Below are 20,188 nucleotides of genomic sequence, written 5' to 3'. Positions count from 1 at the left end.
TTGGAACCAGTCCTGTTCATGGCCATCTTTAGCCACTTTTTCTTCTGTTCCAATTGAGACTTGAATCAAGATGGGGGAAGGACAGGGATAGCACCTAGGACAAATGTTACCTCTCTCCAACAGGCAGACACTCCGATGACTCACTCTTGCCTCAAGGAAATAAGAACAAACTCTAGCAATCCAACATCTTTTTAAGACACAGTATCAGTCAGAGAAGCCTTTTCTTAGGTGACTTGTATGCATTTGGGGACCTCCTTTGCCCACATGGGTGTCTCTCAGCACCTCTGTCCCCTCTGAGCTGTCCTGTGTAATTGGCATGCCATCTCCCAGGAACATCTGTCTTGCGTGAGCCTCCGTGTGCCCCTCTCCAGCCAGACTTTATGCCTCTGGGGCTGAGGCACCATGTCTTACTCCCCTCTGTAACTCCCGCTTCTGACACTTGGAAATGAATATCTGATGAGTGAACCGGTAGGTTATCATTACTGTTACACTGAACTGTCAAACATTTAAAGCACATTTAATTTTCCACCTGAGCAGTTACACTTGATAAAACTATGTGTGGGGTTTGGTTCCGAGGCCTTTGCTGAGAGACATGCCCAGCTGTCACCTCTCAGTATGATCTCCAAGCCAGTATCAGATCAGATCAAGTTCACATCAAGTTGGGGTCTTAAGGGTTCCTAATCCAGTCATAGCCAGTAAGATATGTTGGTGAATGAAAATTTCCTCTTCTCCTCTTTCTCTTGGTACATATCTTACCAACTAGAACACCTCTCTTTTGTTGAACTGATTGTCATGGCTCAGGAGACAAATAGAATACACTGGGAAAGAATTTTAAAATGAAAAGAAAGTGTGCACAACTCTGAAAGGGATGGTATTGTAAGGTCTTTGGAAACAAGGGAACTTTGCGCATAGCCTTCTTAAAGACTTGGCCCCTAGAACTGAGAAGGAAAAATCTTCAAGTGCTTTTGTATACAAAGGACGTTATCTATTTTGGCTCATCCGAGTGCCGGTTTTTTTCCCTCAGAATTAGGAAACAGTATGAAGTGGGGATTGAGAATATGAACTGAAGGAAAGGAAAAGGCAGGAAAATGGGAGCCACTTACTGAGGGGAAAGTTTTCTTCTTTCCCAGATTTTATTACACCCTTGACAGCAATTGAAAGTTAATCATAGAACTACTGCCCCTTAGATTAGAAAAGGCAAACCCTAGAGAATAGTAATGACCTCGGGCTCGCAGCTGCTGCTCATTTTTCAATTTCCAGGCCTATCAAATCCCCTTGCAAAGCTTGTCTCATGTGCGCATGCGGGGTTGGCTCTTTGGAGGAGGAGGATATAGATGTGGCCACTGGCTCAGAATCCCCTTTCTTGATGGATGGGCCCTGCTTGCGAGAACCTGGCCAGATTGCATAGATCTTTGAGAATCTAGTTCTCCTGCTAGCTTCATTCCAGCAACTTGGGTTCCCTATGTGACTTAGAAGTGGCGCAGCTGAGGGGGAAAGCCATTTTAACTCATTGGGGAGCCCCACGGTCTTATAAATGCCTCACTTCAAAATGGATGGTAGCATTGCTTGACTAATGGTTTTCTTGATTAGAACTTCTCAGACGGTTAAAACTGTGCGATACCTTTGGTCTGAAACTGACCACGTTGAGCACTTAGTAAACTGGGAAATAACACGATGACTAAGAGAACACAAACCTAAGCGTGGAAAGGCCATGATGTTTACCTCTCGTTCAAGAATGGGGTCCCTAAGGGACAGGTTGCCCATCTCGGAATGGAACTCACAGTGGCCTTCCTTAATACTGACAGCAGATTCTTTTTCTTGGACCATCTTTTGTGTGGCCTTTTCAAATCAGGCTTGTCACCAACAAGCCGTACCAGAGGCTGGGGGACAGCTGCATACCCATGGCTTCTTCACATTTTTCATCTTTCAAGATTAGAGCCCAGGGCAGGACAGACATTCCCACACATACATAAGCCACAGAGTAAAGGCCCATGAAGCCAACGGAAATGGGCACATGAGTTGGTGACAGGCAGGCTTTCTGTTTAAAAGTGCACACGGCTGTTAACTGAAGGTGGAGCCAGGCCTTTCTCAGCCACGTGGCTCTTTTCCCCCCGAGTGACTGGAGTCCCAGCAGTGGCTCTCTGCTTATCAAGCTCTGTGTTCATTTCTCAAGCTTCTCTATCTAAGTCTCTGGCTGAAAACCTATTTCCAGAGCCAAAATGAAAGCAGCAAAAGTATTTCTGGGGCTAAAAGAATTGGAAAGAAACTAATTGGAATTTTGCCTAATTGAGTAATCCGGGGGAGAGCAAGAGATGGATGCTGTGGCCTTGTTGAAAGCCCAAACAAATCTGTAAAAATGACTGGACTGGTTGGTCAGCCACAGTTTGTCCAGCAATCCACCGTCAAATTTTTTAACTTTCATGAAAAGTCCAAAAACCAGGTCCTGTTGGTGGGGTTGGGGGTATTTTCAAATAGGAAATGTTTGTGGTTCTTATCTTTAAAGGTAATTCCCTTTTTAGTTCCAATCACAACATACTCTTTTGTTTAAGGGAGGTTTTCCCAGTCTCCAGCCAGAAACTGCATCTGTTAACAATCTTTTGGATTTTAAACTGAAGCTTTTTAAACAATGAACCATCTGACCACGAAAGGCATCTGGCTCTGCTGTATTTGCTTATTGTTAACATGATTTTTAAACCCTGGGAAAAGTAAGGAGTAGGTCCTCAGAGAAGAGAAAATAAAATGGTGTATAGACTGCCTTATGGTAACAGCGATCTTGTCAGCACAGATGGAATCTCCTTTCATTACAGTTCATTGCAGGAGCAATTGTGCTATTTGTCACTTAACCAGGCCTTAGAAGTATCCAGGAAATACTTTTTCTCCATCCTTGAACTTCAGAGTGTGCAAAGTAAGTGAATGGAGCTAGACACTGTTAGCTGTAGTGACATCAGATATTTGAGACGAAGATCAGGATTTGATGACTACACCTAATTTTTCTCTCCTTCCATTTCGGATCTCTGAAGCCAAGGCTTAAGTACATGGCTTTGTAGTCTTCACATTACATTTCTGTATCTTTTTTTTTCTTTCCAGTATTTTTATTATTTTAAAATTATATTTATACAAATAATGCATAAACACATACTTCTTTAAAAAGAAACTAAACCGTCCTCACCGCCAGCTCCAATTCTAGTCAGCCCCAGAGATAAGTAATGTTATTAAGGTTATGCGTGCTTTTTCAGACCTTTTACTCTTTTTTCCCCTCTAAATATATTTGTACGAAGGACATAGTAATTCCAATTGCCCTGTGTTTGTTTTTTGAAAAAGGGTATCAAACTATAAATCTACTTTCTTATTTTTGTTCAGTGTTATATCTTGGAGATATTATTATGTCTAAACATACAGATCTATCTCATACTTCCTCTTGCATAGTATTTCATAATATAGAAATAACCTTTCTTCAGTAATCGCCCTGTCAACAGGAATTTATATTATTTCACACCCTTCCTTTTTTACCATTAGAAATAATGGTCTACTGAATACCCTTATACATATCTTTATGCACATGTGAGTATTTTTCCAAAGGAGTTAATTGGGGAGTAGAACTGATGGGTCAGATGGCATTTACATTAAAATTTTTAACATATACGCTAAGTTGGTAGGGCATCCCAACTTTTTATATTCCTGACAGCTACATGTGAAAATAACTCTCTTTATACTTCGTTAATATCTGATATTACCAAACTTTATTTTTCCCCCCAAACTGATGAGTCAAAAATGGTGTGTCTTTGTTTTAATTCTTATTTCCTTGATTATTAAGGAAATTGAGCTTCTTTTCAAGTATTTTTTGGCCATTTGCATTTCTCATAATCCCGTGTCTATATGTATATTCATTTTTATTGGGTTGTTGGTGATTTTCTGATTAATTTGTAGGTGTTTAACAATATTCTAGATTCTAATCCTTTGATATATAAAACAATAATTTTTTTCAGTCTCTCATTCAGTTATCTATATAAATTGGTGTGGTTTTTTTTTTACAGGGTTGGGAGAAAACTGTAGGTACAATTTTGTATTTTGTCTCTTTTCACGAAAAATTATACTGTTTCCCCAATCTCACATTTCTGTATTGTTTGAGGTTTACTTGGAGAAGGTGAATTTTGACTCTGATGCTGAGTTTGATTCTAGCTTCATTAAATCATTCAAGAATCTTGCCTCACCTGGCTGCAGTTCAGCTGTTGTGATTTGTGAAAAGTACTGATTTAGAAGACACCTAGGAAAAGTGGCTGAAAATTCAGCTGATACTTTTCATTCCAGCCCTTTATTTGGCTTGCATATCCTAATTGGATCACTTCCCCACTCTCCCCAGAAAGGAATTCTCCTTTCACCGCACACACAAAAAACATGAAAGTTGTATTGTGTATGGTCATCGGGATGCAGCTCTTCCAGTTCCTTGAGAGTTGAGGCCCTCCTGCGTTTGGATTTCAGGGAGGGCGTGGTTTGATCAAAACACAGATTTAAAGGAACATATGCTAATGCACTGGAATTAAAGACAAAAGGATCCGTCAGTTTTCCACACAACTGTCAAGCCAGCTGGAAAATGAGAGATGGTCCGATAATCCTTTCCTTGTTACCAGTCTCCTAATGAGAAGCTGCTGTGGGGAGGCTGGGGCCAGAAGCGTGGACCTGGGCGATTTGAGAAGGAAGAGGAGTTAGATATCCTCTTCTTTCGTCACTGTCATTTGAATACACTCATTAAGAGTGAGCTTTGGGTTTTCAGTGCCCGTTTTGTTATATGTCAGGATTTGGGAGAGGGAATCTGTAAAATGGAGAAAACTAGATTTCAGTAACATTATTTCTAGACTCCTTTAGAAGTACCTGGTTTGGTTTCCCGACATTGAGTTTTCACCCTGACAATGGATTCAGTTGGCATTTGTGCTCCTAAGTGCTAAGGGTTAAAGAAAGGGGCAGAAGTAGTAGTGATGAGGAGTAGGATTGGGCTGTCTTTCCCTGCTACTTCTTCAAAGACTAGATAAGAGAAGCACAGTCGCTGGAGGACAACAGGCACCTCCAGGCTGTCTCTGAAACTTCCTACCTTATCTACATGTCTCCAACTTCCTGGCTATGACTTGAGGATTTGTACACAATCCCAGCTCGAAACAGAAACAACAAGCTTTGAGTGTCTGTTGCTTCGCTTAATGAAGCGATGCAGTTGGTGAAGGGAAAATTGTGTGTGAGTCACTTGATGTGTACTCAGTACGTTTTTTGGGGCAGAGTCTTGGCTAGATTCTGAGGATGATTAAACCAGTACATCAGTTTTCCTGGAGTGGGTGATCCTGGTCTGAGAAGCAGATAAAATCAAATAATTGCCAAGTCTTGTCATAAGCTCTGTCATAGGCTAAGCGGACAGGCTTTAGGGCACAGAGGAAGGAGCCACCAAGTTCTGGGGTTGTATGTGTGTGACTAAGGGGACAGTTTCTTCACCACTCTGACCCATCCGGTGGTGACTGATGCCAGTGACAGAGCCAATGGTGTCATGCTTTCATAGCATCACCTAGAAGCTGGCTCCTTTTCCAGCAGTGGAGCTGTGTTTGCAAGCACCGTAGTACACGGTCCCTCTTGATTTGTCCTTTGTTCTTTGTCGCTTTTGCCAATGCTTAGACGGTTGTCCTAATCTGATTTTTACTAAACACATTTTGTAGGGTTTGTTAGGAAATCTATAAAGAGACTTAAACTTTGGAAAAATGAAGACACTAAGGGTAAGACTGAAATAACAGGTTGTTCAGCCTGGAGTAGAGTGAGCCATGTGCAAGCTCCAACACAGGCTGATGTTCACCGGTTATACCCCAGTGAAACTATAGTATCTGTCAAAATACTGTCATTTTCTAGTTGGTAAAGAGCAGCTGCGTCAAGCCCTCCCATTAAAAACCGCCCTGACAATCTGACCATTCCCCAAAGGGTCTACCAATCTCCCCCATGATTCAGGGACTCAAGGGTTAGTTAGCTCCTGGCATGGCACAGCAGGGGACCCCAGGACCCTGTTCCCATATTGCATCATTGGTTCCCATTCACTGATATCTGTGCTATACTGGTTGGTAAATATTTTGAACATTGGCCTAAGTTTGTGATGCTGATTGACCTGAAGAGGGTGACCAAAACCATTTGATGATATGTATCCAGAGCTTAAAACATCCCTCTTCTAGGAGTTGATCCCATGATAGTAAGTGATGAGAGATGCAGGCAAATAACTATGTGTGAGGTGTTCTTAGCAATGTTATGTCTGAACGCCAATGTTATGTCTGAACGCCAATGTTCAATGATTTTGCACAACTTAAAGGACGATAGTTATATTATTGTATACAACTGTAACAGAGTATCTGCAGCCATTGAAAAGTAATATTTTCAAAGAAATTTTAATGACATGGGAAACTGCTCAGCATGTAATGGTAAGGTTATAAAGGAGACAAAACTATAATCAGTATGATCAGAAGTTTGCAAAAGAGTATGTATAGAGAGGTAGCAGATAGACAAACAGCTGTTTGGTGGGATAGTGGATGCTTTATTATGATTTGTATTCTTTTTTTTTTTTTTTACAAATATTTCCCAAATTTCCACAGTGCTTTGCTCTCTCTCCTATCTTGGAATATTTCTTTTCCCTGCTTGTAAAAATAAAATTGCTCCTTTTAAAAAATGCATACTATATATTTTGTATCAGTCAGGTTTCAGTCAGAGAAGCAGGATACATACAGATCAGAGAGATTTGCCCTTCAGTAATCACAGAAGCTGGCTAAGCACTCTCCGTAAAGTATCTTTACATTTAATGCAGGAGCTTCATGTCCATGGTGCGGGCAGTTGGGAAGGAAGGTGGGTGTAAATTGGGGAAAAGCAAGGAAAGGCTGGAGTCCACAAGGACAGACTAAAGCCTATGTCAGTTTCCTGGGCCTCTGCCTCGGATGGGGCTGTCCTGCAGAAGCCTGAGACCTTAGTCATGGAGTTCAACACACACATACACACACACCACCACCACCCCCACCACCACCACCTGCTCCCTGGCCCAGGAAAAGCTGACCTGCCTGCTGTTCCACAGCAATGAGATGAGCCAGCAGATAGGGGACAACATGTGTGAACTACAAAATAGCCACTGCTTCACTTCCGCCCTCCACGTCTCCCATGAGAGTCTTCCTTGTAGCTCCTTTACCCGGAAACCTACAAGAAAAGATGTCATTTAGCCTAGCCAACTGGTACATTGAAAAGCCACCACATATTTCTATTGAGCTATGGAAAAAAAATTAATTTTATTTAAAATGCAACCAGTGCTTGTGTTATCAAGACAACCCTGGCACTTTTTTCCTTTGGCTAGCTCAGGGACCACCTACGCCCCCCCTCACCCCCTTTTTTTTTCTGCTCCCTCTCTCTTTTTACTCTTCCCTGAGGGGATTAAAAAAAAAGTGGCTCTGTAAACCACCCGGGAGTTTTTCAGTATTATTTATCTGTTTAGGCAGGCACTGAAAACATGGTGATCTTGGCCCTGATGAGATTTCCTCAGTTTTCTGCTGAGAAACTCACTGAAGTTATGTTTCTCGTTGCCCTTTCCCCACTAAGTAGCGTAATTTCAAAGCTAGTGACTCATTTTCTTTATTTCCTTTTATTACAAAAGCCAGTTCTGTCAAAATGGGCACCAAATTTTAGATTTGAAGTATAAAATTGAAGGATTGTCTGCCTCTGGCAGGCCTTAAGCCAAAGTTGTATGTAGTCCAGTAAGGGCAATTGGTTCCTGAGTATTTATTTGCCTCCTCTTCCTATAATCCCTTTGTTCAATAACATCAGTTCTAGGGCATGCGTTTCTTCCCAGTGTTACCAGTTCTGTCACTCCAGATATGCCTACTACCACCCTGCCTTGTAGAGTCCAGCATGGTCGGCCCTGATTTCACAGTTTGTGTTTTCATAAATGTTGAGTCTCAGCATCAGCAATACAGAAGCATAAACAAACTTGCCCATAGAACAAACCAAAACATATCTACCTTTCTTCTTTGGCTCTTGGAGAAGTCAACAAATCTAAAATATTGTGGACAACTTTAAGAGGGTTTTGTTGGGGTGTTACATTCCAGTACTATAGGGTCCTGTTTTTTGGGCCTGAGAAACTGCCGATGAAAGGACACGACATTAAGAGGTTCCATTAAACAAGCCAATTTTCACAAATAAGTAGCTTATTAGGTTGAAGTGAGCCAGATTTACAAGTGCCCTGTTCAGCAACAAAATTTGTTCCAAGTTGCAGCATTATAATTCAATAGTTTATTGTAGCTGTGTGATTTCTGAAGTTAAGCTAACAAAACAAAACTGTGTTGAGATAAAAGAATGTTTCAGCACAGTTGAAGATACTGTTATTGATAGAAGTTATAAACCTAATTACGAGAGCAGATATTCTGGGTTCCGATAAGTTGGTACTCTATATAATTTCTAAAAAAGGAACCTAATAAACTTCTGACAACTTCCCCTCAAGTCATGGGATAAACTATTATTTCCTGGTTGATTATTTTATTTTTGTTGTGAAATTTTTAAATATACAAAAAAGTACAGAATTTAATAAACATCTATATGTAACAAATGCCAAAATTTTATCATATTCACCTTGGATTTTTAAAAACAAATAGAACATTATAAATATAGTTGAATCCCAATGGTGACCTCTATTTTAAAGGTGGTATGTGTTTATTTTTCTCATGCATATATTTATAATCTTACCCTGCATATTTAGATTCATAAATAACATGGTATTTCTTCATTTTAATTGTGCTATAATGTTCCATTATATGAATATGCCTTGTTTAATTATTTTTATCCCCCTTTGGATAATGCTTATGACGCATGTTTGCAACAGATGGCACTGGTTCATTTTTGGAAGTACTAGAGTCACATCTATGTTATTGCTATGTCATTTGACAGCTGACAATTCTAGCTTCATTGTAAAAAAATTGAGGGATTTGGTTGAGTTTTGGAGATTTTACAAGTTGAAGATGGAAGACCAAACTGTGCATTTTTGGCCATATTTTACTGTTTTACTTCCATAAAGGGAAGAACACGCATCAAGCTTGTGAAAAGTTGCATCAAGTTTATGGTGACAATGCTCTCTACAAGAATGTCAGTGCCAACGATGGTTCACGAAATTCCATGCTGGTGATTTTGATCTCAACGACGCTCCTCAGTCAGGGAGGCCCACCGAGTTTGATGATGACAAAATAAAGGCATTGATCGAGTCAAACCCATGTTACACAACATGAGAGATTGCAGAAACATTGAACATCCATCATTCAAGTGTTCATTACCACCTGAAGAAGCTGGGACACTTAAGCAAGCTCAATATTTGGGTTCCACATGAACTCAAAGAAGTTCATTTGATGACATGTATAAATATCTGCAATACGCTCATTAAATGTGAGGAAAACAATCCTTTTGTGAAGCGACTGATAACTGGTGATGCGAAGTGGATTCTTTACAACAATGTGGTGTGCAAATGGTCTTGGTCCCAACGTGATGATTCGCCTCAAATGACATCAAAAGTAGACATTCATCAGAGGAAGGTTATGCTCTCAGTGTGGTGGGATTTTAAAGGTGTCGTTTTTTGAGCTCCTACCAACGAACCAAACAATCAATTTGAACGTGTACTGTCAGCAATTGGACAGTGAACGAATCCATCATCCAGAAATGTCCAGAGCTTGATTATTGTAAAGGAATTGTGTTCCATTGCGACAACGCGAGACCACACACAAGCTTGATCACCCGTCAAAATTATTTGCGCTTGGATGGGGATGTGTTCCCACACCCACCGTACTCGCCTGACCTTGTGCCCTCAGACTTCCACTTGTTTCGCTCTCTTCAAAACTCCTTGCATGGTATAACGTTCAATTCAGATGAGGCTATAAATCAGCACCTTGTTCAGTTTTTCGCAAATAAAGACAGGTCCTTCTATGAATGAGGAATTATGAAGCTCACTGAAATATGGCAAAAGGTTATCGAACAAAACGGGCAATATATCATTGATTGATCTTTGTTCTTTATATAAATTAATGACCTTTGGAAAACATAGACAAAATACGTCATGACTTTTCCGACAACCCAATAGCAGTGAACATCCTTGTGTATCTGTTCAAGAATTTCTCTAGGATAGACACCTAGATATGTAATTACTGGGTTGTTAGTCGTGAACATTTTCACCTTTAATTGCTCTCCAAAGTGGTTGTAACCATTTATACCTGCAGTGAATTAGTTGCCAGCCATGTGAGGGTAGGAACTAGTTTCTCATGGCCTGATCAATCATTTTACCTAAGTTTGAATGTTTCAAGTACAAGAAACAGCGATTTAAAGTTCTTCCATTTTCTCCCATATATCTCAGCGAATCAAATTGAAGTAAAAATTACCGGAATAGAAAGTGTTCATTTAAAAAAGGAGAACCCAAGGCATAGAACATGAAAAGCATTCCATTCAAACACCCACCAAGCCATACAAAAGTACAACATGTTAGAAGCACATAAAAATGGACTATTCACTCAGCATTCTGTTTATTTGGTTTGCCTGAAAAGGAAACTGCTCTGTGTGTGGTTCATTCTTCCTCTTCTCTAGACCTCTTTACACCCTCCGTTTCAGACCCAGGCAAACTGTGTTTCCATCTCTTGCAAGCCCTTAGCTGATAACATGCCACCACCAAACGCAGGAAGTTCCTCTGAGGCATTAGCCACTTTCCTGAGGGTGACTAAAGTGCAGGTGCAGAATCAGCGTGGCTGCACAAACAAGTGGGTTGGCTGTGGCTAGAAATCACATAATCAGTCTCTTTCTCTTCCTCTCACCAGAGCATCTTTATCTCGAGCATCTCCTTATGAAAATTGTGAAAGCCTCTCTCATTTCTTGGGCTCCTTGATTCCTTCAGATGTGAAGAAACGGAGAGATTGTCACTTGCTGACTGTGTATCTCCCATGCTTAAATTCTGAGCTATTAGTTTCTATGTTTACGTCAGCCTATAGATTTGGGGATTGTTCATTCTTCAATCCATAAATATTGACTCTGCTTTTTTCTTTACAGCATTGTTAAAACAGTGACAATGTATCTGCTTTGTGGATACCATCTCTCTTTGGTGCTTCCTCATTCTTGCATTTCTTTAGCGAGTAATCCCTTTATTCGGGGCCTTGCTTTCTTTGTAATTAGGGAACACCAGGCTGGAAGAGGGTGGGAGAGAATGACCCTGTGTTTGCCTTCATTTATAACCACCCAAACAATAATAAAAATAAGCGAGCAATATACAGCTGAGAGAAAGTAAGGTATCTTAGTTGGACAAACCAATGAATGTGGAGTCATGGGGAGCGTGGAGATTGTGTCTTGTGGGGTTCTATCTTCCCCTTGGGAATGGGGGATAGAGAGGCAATACCCATAGCTTTCACTCTTTCCTTGTCACTCGTGTCACATTGGTGCTGCCTAGTGGGGAGAACACGCCTGCTTCGGCTCCAGTCTCTGGAATCGACTTGGGGCTCTGGGTTTGAATGGGAGCCCTGGGAGGTTCTCAGCTGCCCCAGAGCAGCTGTCTTTGGCTTCCAAATCTTAATTCTTAAGCAAGTTCCTTTTGACAGTTCCCTTTTGATAGCTCAGATACAGGACAAATTTCATCATGTGTCAATTACGGAGTTGGGAGTACATGACTGTCTTGGAGCTCTCTGTCTTTGCCATAGAGTACTTGGAAACCAGGTTCTACATGCAGCTGGGTGAGGCCCTTTGAGCCCCTGGCATCTGTGTGTTGAAACACACAGGCACAGCTCCATTTCACTTCCAAAATCATGCAGTCTACAGGTGTAGAATTAATTGCACATTGAGTGAGTGGTCGCAGTGATGCCTATATCTCTGATGGTAAGGGGTATCACTATGTCTCATATCTAAGAATCCAGAACTAGCTTCCCCTTCTCGTTATCACCAGCCCAGTGGACCCTTGAGGGACATGCAGCACAGGAGACACTCCAGAACAATGCACACATCCTTTGTTTCAGTATTCCTTAGCCCTGTGGCTTCCTTCCCTGGTTAACTGAATGCACTATGAGTAACCTCAAGCAGAGTTGGCACAAAGGTTTATCTTGATTACTAACTCTGAACAATTGGGAGTTGAAACCATTCAGAAGTTATGAATGGATTCAATAAGACTAGTGTGGCAACTGATTAGCAATGTCTGCCATGACACATGATGGGAAATGTGTCATGTAGCAGATGTGTACCATCTTTGCCCTTGAGGGCTCCATTTGCTCCTGGATTATAATTGGACGTAAGTATCGTATTTCATGCTTTTTTTCCTCCTGCATCTCTTCCCTGGTTCTCTGAAGACTCCCTAAGTGCTATGGCACCTACTTCCATAGAAAGACTGCCCCATGCCTGTCTGACTCACTGTCTCCAGGACATAGGTTTATGAAAGATATGAGTGGAAGAAAGTATCCACTTTGGAAGAGCAATCGAAGAACAAAACCACTTTTCTTAGGTTTTCTTATATATATGTTTATGTTATTCTTTTCACTAATAGCTCTAGCACATCTAATACTATTGAATCCATGTTATAGTTGGTGCATTTCAGAGCTTCACTCTCCTTGCGAAGTAGGAAGAAGTTTTGAGCTCCCAGTATAAGTTAGAATGTGTTGCTAATACATCTGATTTGGGCTTCTCCAAATTCCTTATACTCCAGAACCTAGTAATTTGTGGAAGGAGAAGCAGTTTATAGGGCAAAGCTTACCAAAGAATACCAACTTTAAATTACAGTGTCTTAAACTCTCTTGTTCTTCAACGCAGTATGGAACAATATTTAACTTAACCAGCTTTAAGGTGGTATCCTTTTATCTGTTCCCGTACATAAGGAAAAGCATGTTATGTTTCCTTATTTTCTAAGACCTACTTTCTCCTGTCCTCACATATAGACATTTCTGAGACAATGACATCTTCCGACTGATGCTTATCTGTTGCCAAAAAGAAAAAAATATTTCTTTTGCCAAAGATGTCCTTAATTCAGTAATACGCCACAGAGTCAACGATGGCTTAAAATCAGCAATACAGTTATGACTCTTCTTCTGGGGGACAATTAGCTCTGTTGTAGCATTTTCCACAGTCATCCTGAGAATGCATCCATGAATGGAATATGCCTTTGTGGGCTTATTGTTCCCCGATTCTCTTCTTAGTTTAATTACTGTTTCCCAAAGCCCTTTCTTTATAGCCTCGTGTTAAGCATTATATTGCAAATCATAAACACACTTGGATTGTTTTCCCAAGAGCAGGTTACAGAACATCAAAACCTGCTTTATGACATTCTGCAAGTCTGGCCTGGTAGCAGCAAATGTGGTAGCAAGATGTGAGGCAACAAAGGCCATTGACACCACTGATTGGATTTCCACACTGCATAGGGTTTAGTGATGTGTGTCCAAACGTGAATTTACCAAGCAGCCAGACGAAATTGTACCTACTTGGTTCTGTAGCATTCGACGTGTGAGTCAAAGACTTGACTCTTTACAAGCTGCATAGAAGTAATCTGTTTTATGTCTCTGTATAACTTTGTGTCATAGGCAACAGGGTAGTGTGGGCTTGTATCATCTCTGAAAATAACAATAAGAGAGTGTTTCTTTTTGGCCATGAAAATGAGGGGGAATTGTCATCTAAAATTGGCTTCAGATGTTGAAGTTATACCGATTGAGATTTTCTAGGCTCCAGTCACATTCCATGCTGTAAAGTGCTTTGCCAAAGAAATGACTTGTTAAAATAAATAAAATAAATGTCTCATAGTTTGGGAAGTGGACTGTAAAGTCTCAGTTTTTAGTTCTAGGTAGGGATTGTGGCTCTTTCCTTAGATATATCAGCACATGAAAAGTGTTTTTCCCTAGGATCCTGTAGCATATGACAATTTTAAGATTTCAATTCTGTAGAGTCATCAGAGGCTTTTTCAGAAAAGAAGAGGGTGTTGGAACAGACTGGGCCCCTGACTGTTTCAGAAATGCATTTGGTTTTTTCACTCTTGAAGTCATATTGTCACTCTTCTCTTTGTTGCTTTGTTGCTGTTCCCCATTGATAGACTAGATCTCTTTAAAGTGTTTCTCTTTTCTTGCTTTTCTGGGACATGTGATTTGGGGGAGAACAAAAATGATAGCTGATTGGAAAATAGCACAAGCCTGATTTTTTTATATGTGCTATGTTTCATTTCAGGTCATTCAGAAATTTTTGATGATTTTTTTACCAGTGTATAAATAAAGTTTGTGACAATAAGTAAATAATGTAACACTTTGTGCTATCAAGGAAATGTTTCAAGGCATTTTTCCCAGTGGAGTTGAGGAATGCTTACACTTGGTTTTTATTTTGAAGCCAGAAGATAACATTGAGAAAGACTGGAGTTTAGTAAAAATGCAGAAGAGTTAATAATACTTGACTGTTTCTTTTTATTATGATGAGTAGAGGGAGTGAAGTCTATAAATGGGTACAGTTCTTTGTAACTACTCACAGGCACTGAGAACCTGTTATCATTGTCAGAATAAGTTTGCGATCTGGTAAGAAACTCTCAATGCTAAAGTTTGGAAACATTCTCATATGTCTCATATGTCTTGTCTTCATGGATCACTAAGAAGGAAGGCAGGGAGCTTTGTTCTTTTATTCATGTACTCTAACACCTAGAACAGTGTGTGGGCCATTATAAAACTCAATAAATATTTATTGGATGAGTACATGAATGCAAAGGAAAGCAAATGACTTTTTAGATTCAGTTCAGCACCTTGAATTTTAAGCACGATGAGCGAGTGTTTCTGTTCCTCTCCTGCCCTTGAGAAGCCCTGTGTTCAGCAGTATAGGTTAACATTGCTCCCAAGTTTGGCAAAGTGTTACTCTTAAATGCCATCAGACTGCAGACCAAACTATTAGGCAACAGTGGTCAAGTTGAGTTTACTTTTCTGGTTGGAGGTGAGAGAGGGTGGGGAGTGGGTCTGAACTCACTGAGCTTGCAACTTTAAAAAAATGTATTTTGCTTCTTTTTATGAGCAGTTCAAGAAGTCTTAGAAGCACCTCCAGCGATTTGTCCAACAAATTTTGGGGGAGGATAGAGGACCAGTCGTAGTGTGCGAATAAGGGGGGATAGAGTGGAATGGTCTCAGTGGTTTCAAGTCAGACACTTAATGATGCAGAAATAGAAACCACGCCACACACCCTAGACCAAGCAACAGAAAGAGGTGGAGTTGAGGTCAAGTGGTCAAGATGGGGTAGGTGTTCCTAAGAAAGAGCTTTGGGCAAGCCTGAGCATTTGGGTAACTTAGGCGTGAGGAGCCTGAAGCAGTGTTATTCATACAGCTTGGCTTGCACATTACACCTTTATAGACTGTATCCTCTTCAACCAGGAAGCACTAGTCAAATGCCTCTTATTCTGCTACACTGTAGTTACTTTGAAATGGGGAAAAGAAAATTTACTGAATGTTCTGTCTGTAGCACTTTGCAGAGTGGTTCCACTTTTCACTATCTTTGAGCTATTTAACAAATCTGATCATTGTTTTAAAAAACTGATAGCTGTGCAAATAATTCTTGTGCGTTGAAATGCAAATTGATGCAATTGGTTATCACTCTGTTGACCAGTTTTGTACCACCTATTTGTTAATAAATGCTTATATATGTCTTTGCCCCTTGGATTCTCTTTTGAACCAATTGCAACATCTTACCAGCTCCCTCATTTATTGAGGTCAGTAAAACCTTTGACATCAGTTCATGCCATGATTTTACCTTTTTAAAAAAATATATATTTTTATTGAGAAATTGGGGATGGGAACAGCTCTGGGGAATTGGGGAAGGGGAACAGACAAGTTGCTGTCCTTTTTGTTCTTCAATCTAGTTGTGGAGGACGTTGCTTCACTGGCCCAAGTTGGCACCATCATTGCGCTCTTCCTGGGTGAGGCAGATCAGTCACCGGCTTCTGGACAACCACTCACGGCGGCTGCTGGCCACTCATGCTGGCTGCTGGCTACACACTGTAGCCCATGGCAACCCACTGCAGCAGGGGCTGCAGCCTATGCCGTCGCTGGCGACTCACAGCAGCCCAGCTCCAGTTTGAGCAGTTGTTCAGCATCTTAGCTGTAGAGGGCAGCGTCACTGGCCCTCATATGTGGGATCCGAACCGGGGCCCTCTGGTATCCAAGCCAACTCTTACCCAACGCGCCACTCAGCCGGCCCATGATTTTACCTTTTAAAAAATTATCCTCTATCAGTATAGAATTTTTGACTTAGAGAATTGATAAAGAAGCAGCTAACATTCTAAGTGATCTGAGCTCTTCAATAATATTTTAGGCTGGAGTACATGGTATGATAGCACGAGGCTCTCTGTGGGGAAACATGCATAGTGTATCGATTCTACTGAGCTTTATACCTGCATAGACCAAAGAAGGGGAAGGAGAAGAGCTCAGGGGTTCAGAAGAGGTGTCAGGTGTCACACACAGTCATGGAAGAAGTTCCTATGATATTTGAAGGGATGAATGTATAGGAGAGGAGTAGGGGCTCAGAAGTGTAATCCAGAGACCTGAAAAACATTGTTCTAGGGGTGACCAGTTAGCTCAGTTGGTTAGAGTGTGGTGCTGATAAGACCAAGGTTGCCGGTTCGATCCCCGCATGGGTCACTGTGAGCTGCATCCTTCTTAAAAGAGTCAACTATGCCATTGTAGCATGAAAGCAATGTGTAACCAATAACCATGGCTGTTCCCCAATAAAATTTTTAAAAAACAAAGAAACAAACAAAAAAAACAGTGCTCTAAAGAGGCTTAAACTTCCCACAAAGATTCTTGGCAGCTAGTGAGCCCAGTTCCTATGCGTATACATCCATTTTCAGTTCTGTTAACTTATATTTATGTTCCAGAGATAAAGTGTCTTCAATCTTATAATAAGAAAACCAATTTTACTATTTACTTTATATGAATAGTAAAATATATAACAGTAAAAATATAATAGCCAACTTTGCTAAGATATGTACACTTAGTAAGACCAAGACTGCACGTGTTTACCTCTGCTTTGTATGACATGTATCTTTTATTCTAAATCATAAATGTTATTTGCTGTGGAGCAAGAATTCGTTCTGTTCCTTCTTGGGGAGATATTTTGGTCAGAAATCTTCCAGGTGCCCTCTCAGTACAGACCGTCTAGAGTTGTACATCACTGCCGAGCACATGAGAAGAGCCCTTTCATAGGAATGGAGATATATTTGCTGGAGTTATTTTTGTGAAGAGTAGACTTGAGGGTGTGGTGAACTTATGGAAAATTGGAGATTTATTTGTGAATTGAGGAAGATAAACTTGTGCTATTCAGCCAGTGGAGAATTTTTTGGCTTGGTAAGGAGAAGATTTGCGGAGGATGTACTAGCTTTATTCAAATTGTTTAAATATTTGCCGGTTTATTGTTCATAGGAGAAATTAGACTTATTTCATGCACTGCCCAAGGGCAAAACTAAGGCCACAAGTGCTTAAAGTTACAAGGAGACATCTGTCAATTCAGTATGGCGTGAATTTTCTAACCATTAGTAAGAGCACTGGTTGCAGGCAATTGTGGACCCCTCAAAGCCTTCCCTCAGAGAGAACATGATCGATTGATCACCTGCTGGTGACCTTATATCCAGAACCCCTGAGGAGGAGAAACTTGGACTGGGGTGTCTCTAGGGTCAAAGACCCCATGTATAATTATGCGATGGCTTTCCTTAAAAACATACAGATGTTTTGTAGCATTAGGAAAAAAAAATGCGAACGAGGTTTGCTTTTCTTCCATGATTCTAAATGCTAACTATGAAAGCCGTTGTTACTGCAAGTCACCCTCCAGCCTTTCCACAAAGTGACTGACATTCTGAGGCTCAGGAGGAGGTGTTGGATTTCCTGTCAGATGAAGAAGCTGCTGTTCCGTGTGGGCCCAGCCGGATTTGGGCAACAGATAACACTCCATGTGTAATTGGGGCAGTGGCCAAAAAATGGAAACAGATTGGCAGTTCCAGGAACCATGTGACTATCTTGAAATGTGACAGTATAGGCTTATATTTTGAAACCAACTGCCGCCCTTTGAAAAGCTTCAGATGTAGGATATAGTCTTAGCCCACTGTGAGGGGTTAGAGGTAAGCATTGGAAAGACTGGTTAAACAGCAGTTTTAGGAGTTCAGGATTGTGGACCTGCTGCTGGCTCTTCTCTTCCCAGTGAAAGATGAACAAGATAGAAACAGTCGGGGGCAAATATCAGGACTTAAAAGGCCAAATGATGCAGTGCTATTTTAAGTACTTTCAGGGGATTGTGAGCTTCATAAGGAGGTAGACTTTTCAGGCATGGTATAGGTCCTGTTTCTTCTCTAGAAAAAGTACGGGTTACTGGGGAAATTCCAAACACTGTATGAGCTGACCCTAACTTATAGTTGGGATTTACCAGAGATGGAGTGGCTTCAATAAAAGGAGAAAGCATGGAAAATAATTAGTGATCAAGTTATAATTTCGATATACTTTTACCCTCTTGAGAGTCAAGCTTAGATTGTAGCACCGGAGTCGACAAACGGTGGCCCTTGGGCCAGATCTGGCCAATCACCTGTTTTTATAAATAAAGCGCTACTGAAACGAGGTATTGGTCATTTGTTTCAGTGCTATCTATAGCTGCTTTTGCAATATACAGTAGCAGAGTCGAGTAATTTCAACAGACTGTGCAGTCTGCAAAGCCTAAAATACTTATTATCGGGGTCTTTACAGAAAAAGCTTGCCCACCCTGATCTCCAGGCTGTTCCACACTTCATCATGGCCGTCTTTTGAGAAGGTGCTAATGACACTATTATTGGGGCAGAGGAGAAAGTTAGCAGAAGTGATCAGCAAGGCCTTCCACAAAATGCTTTTCCGTCTTCCATCATACCGGCTCTTCCTTCCCTGTTCCTTGGATCTGGTTTCACCCACACCGACACCTGTTGTCTGTCACCCACTTGCCTGTATTAGATGCTGCACGCATCATGGAGTCATACCCAGGAGAGTACAATATGTTGACCTTTCTGCTCCTTTCTGCCCAAAGTTCCGTAAAAATTCTAGGTACAGCATGAATTTATTTATTAGTATATGGGGGTGGACCCATGAAATCCACAATAGTAATGACCGTTTAATGTAACAGGCTACTATTTTGATCATTAACAAGGGATAGAATTTCTTGATGGTATACACAATCTCAGTTCACATGTTTTCTCATAGCATTTTCTTTACAAATGGAGCAGGTTTTTATTAGCTGTCTTTGTCCTGGAATGCAAATGATCAGAATGAAATGTCCTTCATACCATCATCACACTGAAATAATGCCTTCCTGGTGTTGAAGTATATTTGGTTAAACCTTAATATGTCCCTAGTATTGGGGGGTTGATAGTGCTAGTATACATTGCTAGAGGAGTGTTAGCCAGCCCAGATAAGGGAAAGAGTGTGTCTTTCCTAACAAGGATGGTCTAAAAACCTCATGGGTGTGTGAAAGTACACTTGGAGGCTTGGGACTGTAGTTGGCCAAGAGCTTGTTGCTTCAGCCTGTGATTTGTGGTCTTGTGAATGACCGCAGAGCATGTCCTTGATGATTGACCTTTGCACAGCCTATTTTGGGCCTTACTAAGGGCATCTTAAACTAACCATTCTTACATATTATTACTTGGAAAATAATCCTATTAAAATTTTGTCCTGTAGTAATTTCAGAAGTTGTTAAGGACTTAGTTTGTAAACTGTACTTGGAGTCCCATTTGTATCACTGAAAAACTTCAGCTGCTACCAAGATATTGTTTGCCACATGAGTAGGTCAGTGTGGAAATGGCAGAAAATTTTAGCTTGCTTTGGGTACATAAATCTTAGTCCAAATCATACAGTTCCTTTCTCTGCACAGACAGTTGATATTAGGGTTAGAATGTGTTTTATTTATTTTTATTTTTTATTTATTTAATTTTTTAAATGCTGTATGGTTTTAACATTGCAATTTATAGTTCTTTCTTTTATTTATTGTGAAATAAACGTTTTTTATTAGTTTCAGCTGTACAACACAATGCAATATACTTTTTATCCCTCAAAGTGACAACCCCCCACCCTCTTCCGCCACCCCATTCTCCCCCATATCATACATATCTATTACAATTCCCTTGACTCCACTCCCACACTATATTCCATGTCCTGTGACTATATATATACATATATATATATAT

The 20,188-nt window shown here is 40.6% G+C and overlaps 1 protein-coding gene across 1 annotated transcript in view; it reads left to right on the top strand.

Moving 5' to 3' along the window:
- DAAM1 (dishevelled associated activator of morphogenesis 1) overlaps window positions 1–20,188 on the top strand; it is a 173,058-nt gene that overhangs the window by 82,001 nt on the left and 70,869 nt on the right. The gene's annotated exons all lie outside the window — the stretch shown is intronic.

The sequence above is a fragment of the Hipposideros armiger genome, unplaced genomic scaffold, assembly GCF_001890085.2.
Source record: "Hipposideros armiger isolate ML-2016 unplaced genomic scaffold, ASM189008v1 scaffold_5, whole genome shotgun sequence".
Taxonomy (NCBI): domain Eukaryota; kingdom Metazoa; phylum Chordata; class Mammalia; order Chiroptera; family Hipposideridae; genus Hipposideros; species Hipposideros armiger.
This window is presented reverse-complemented; position numbering and strand designations above follow the sequence as displayed.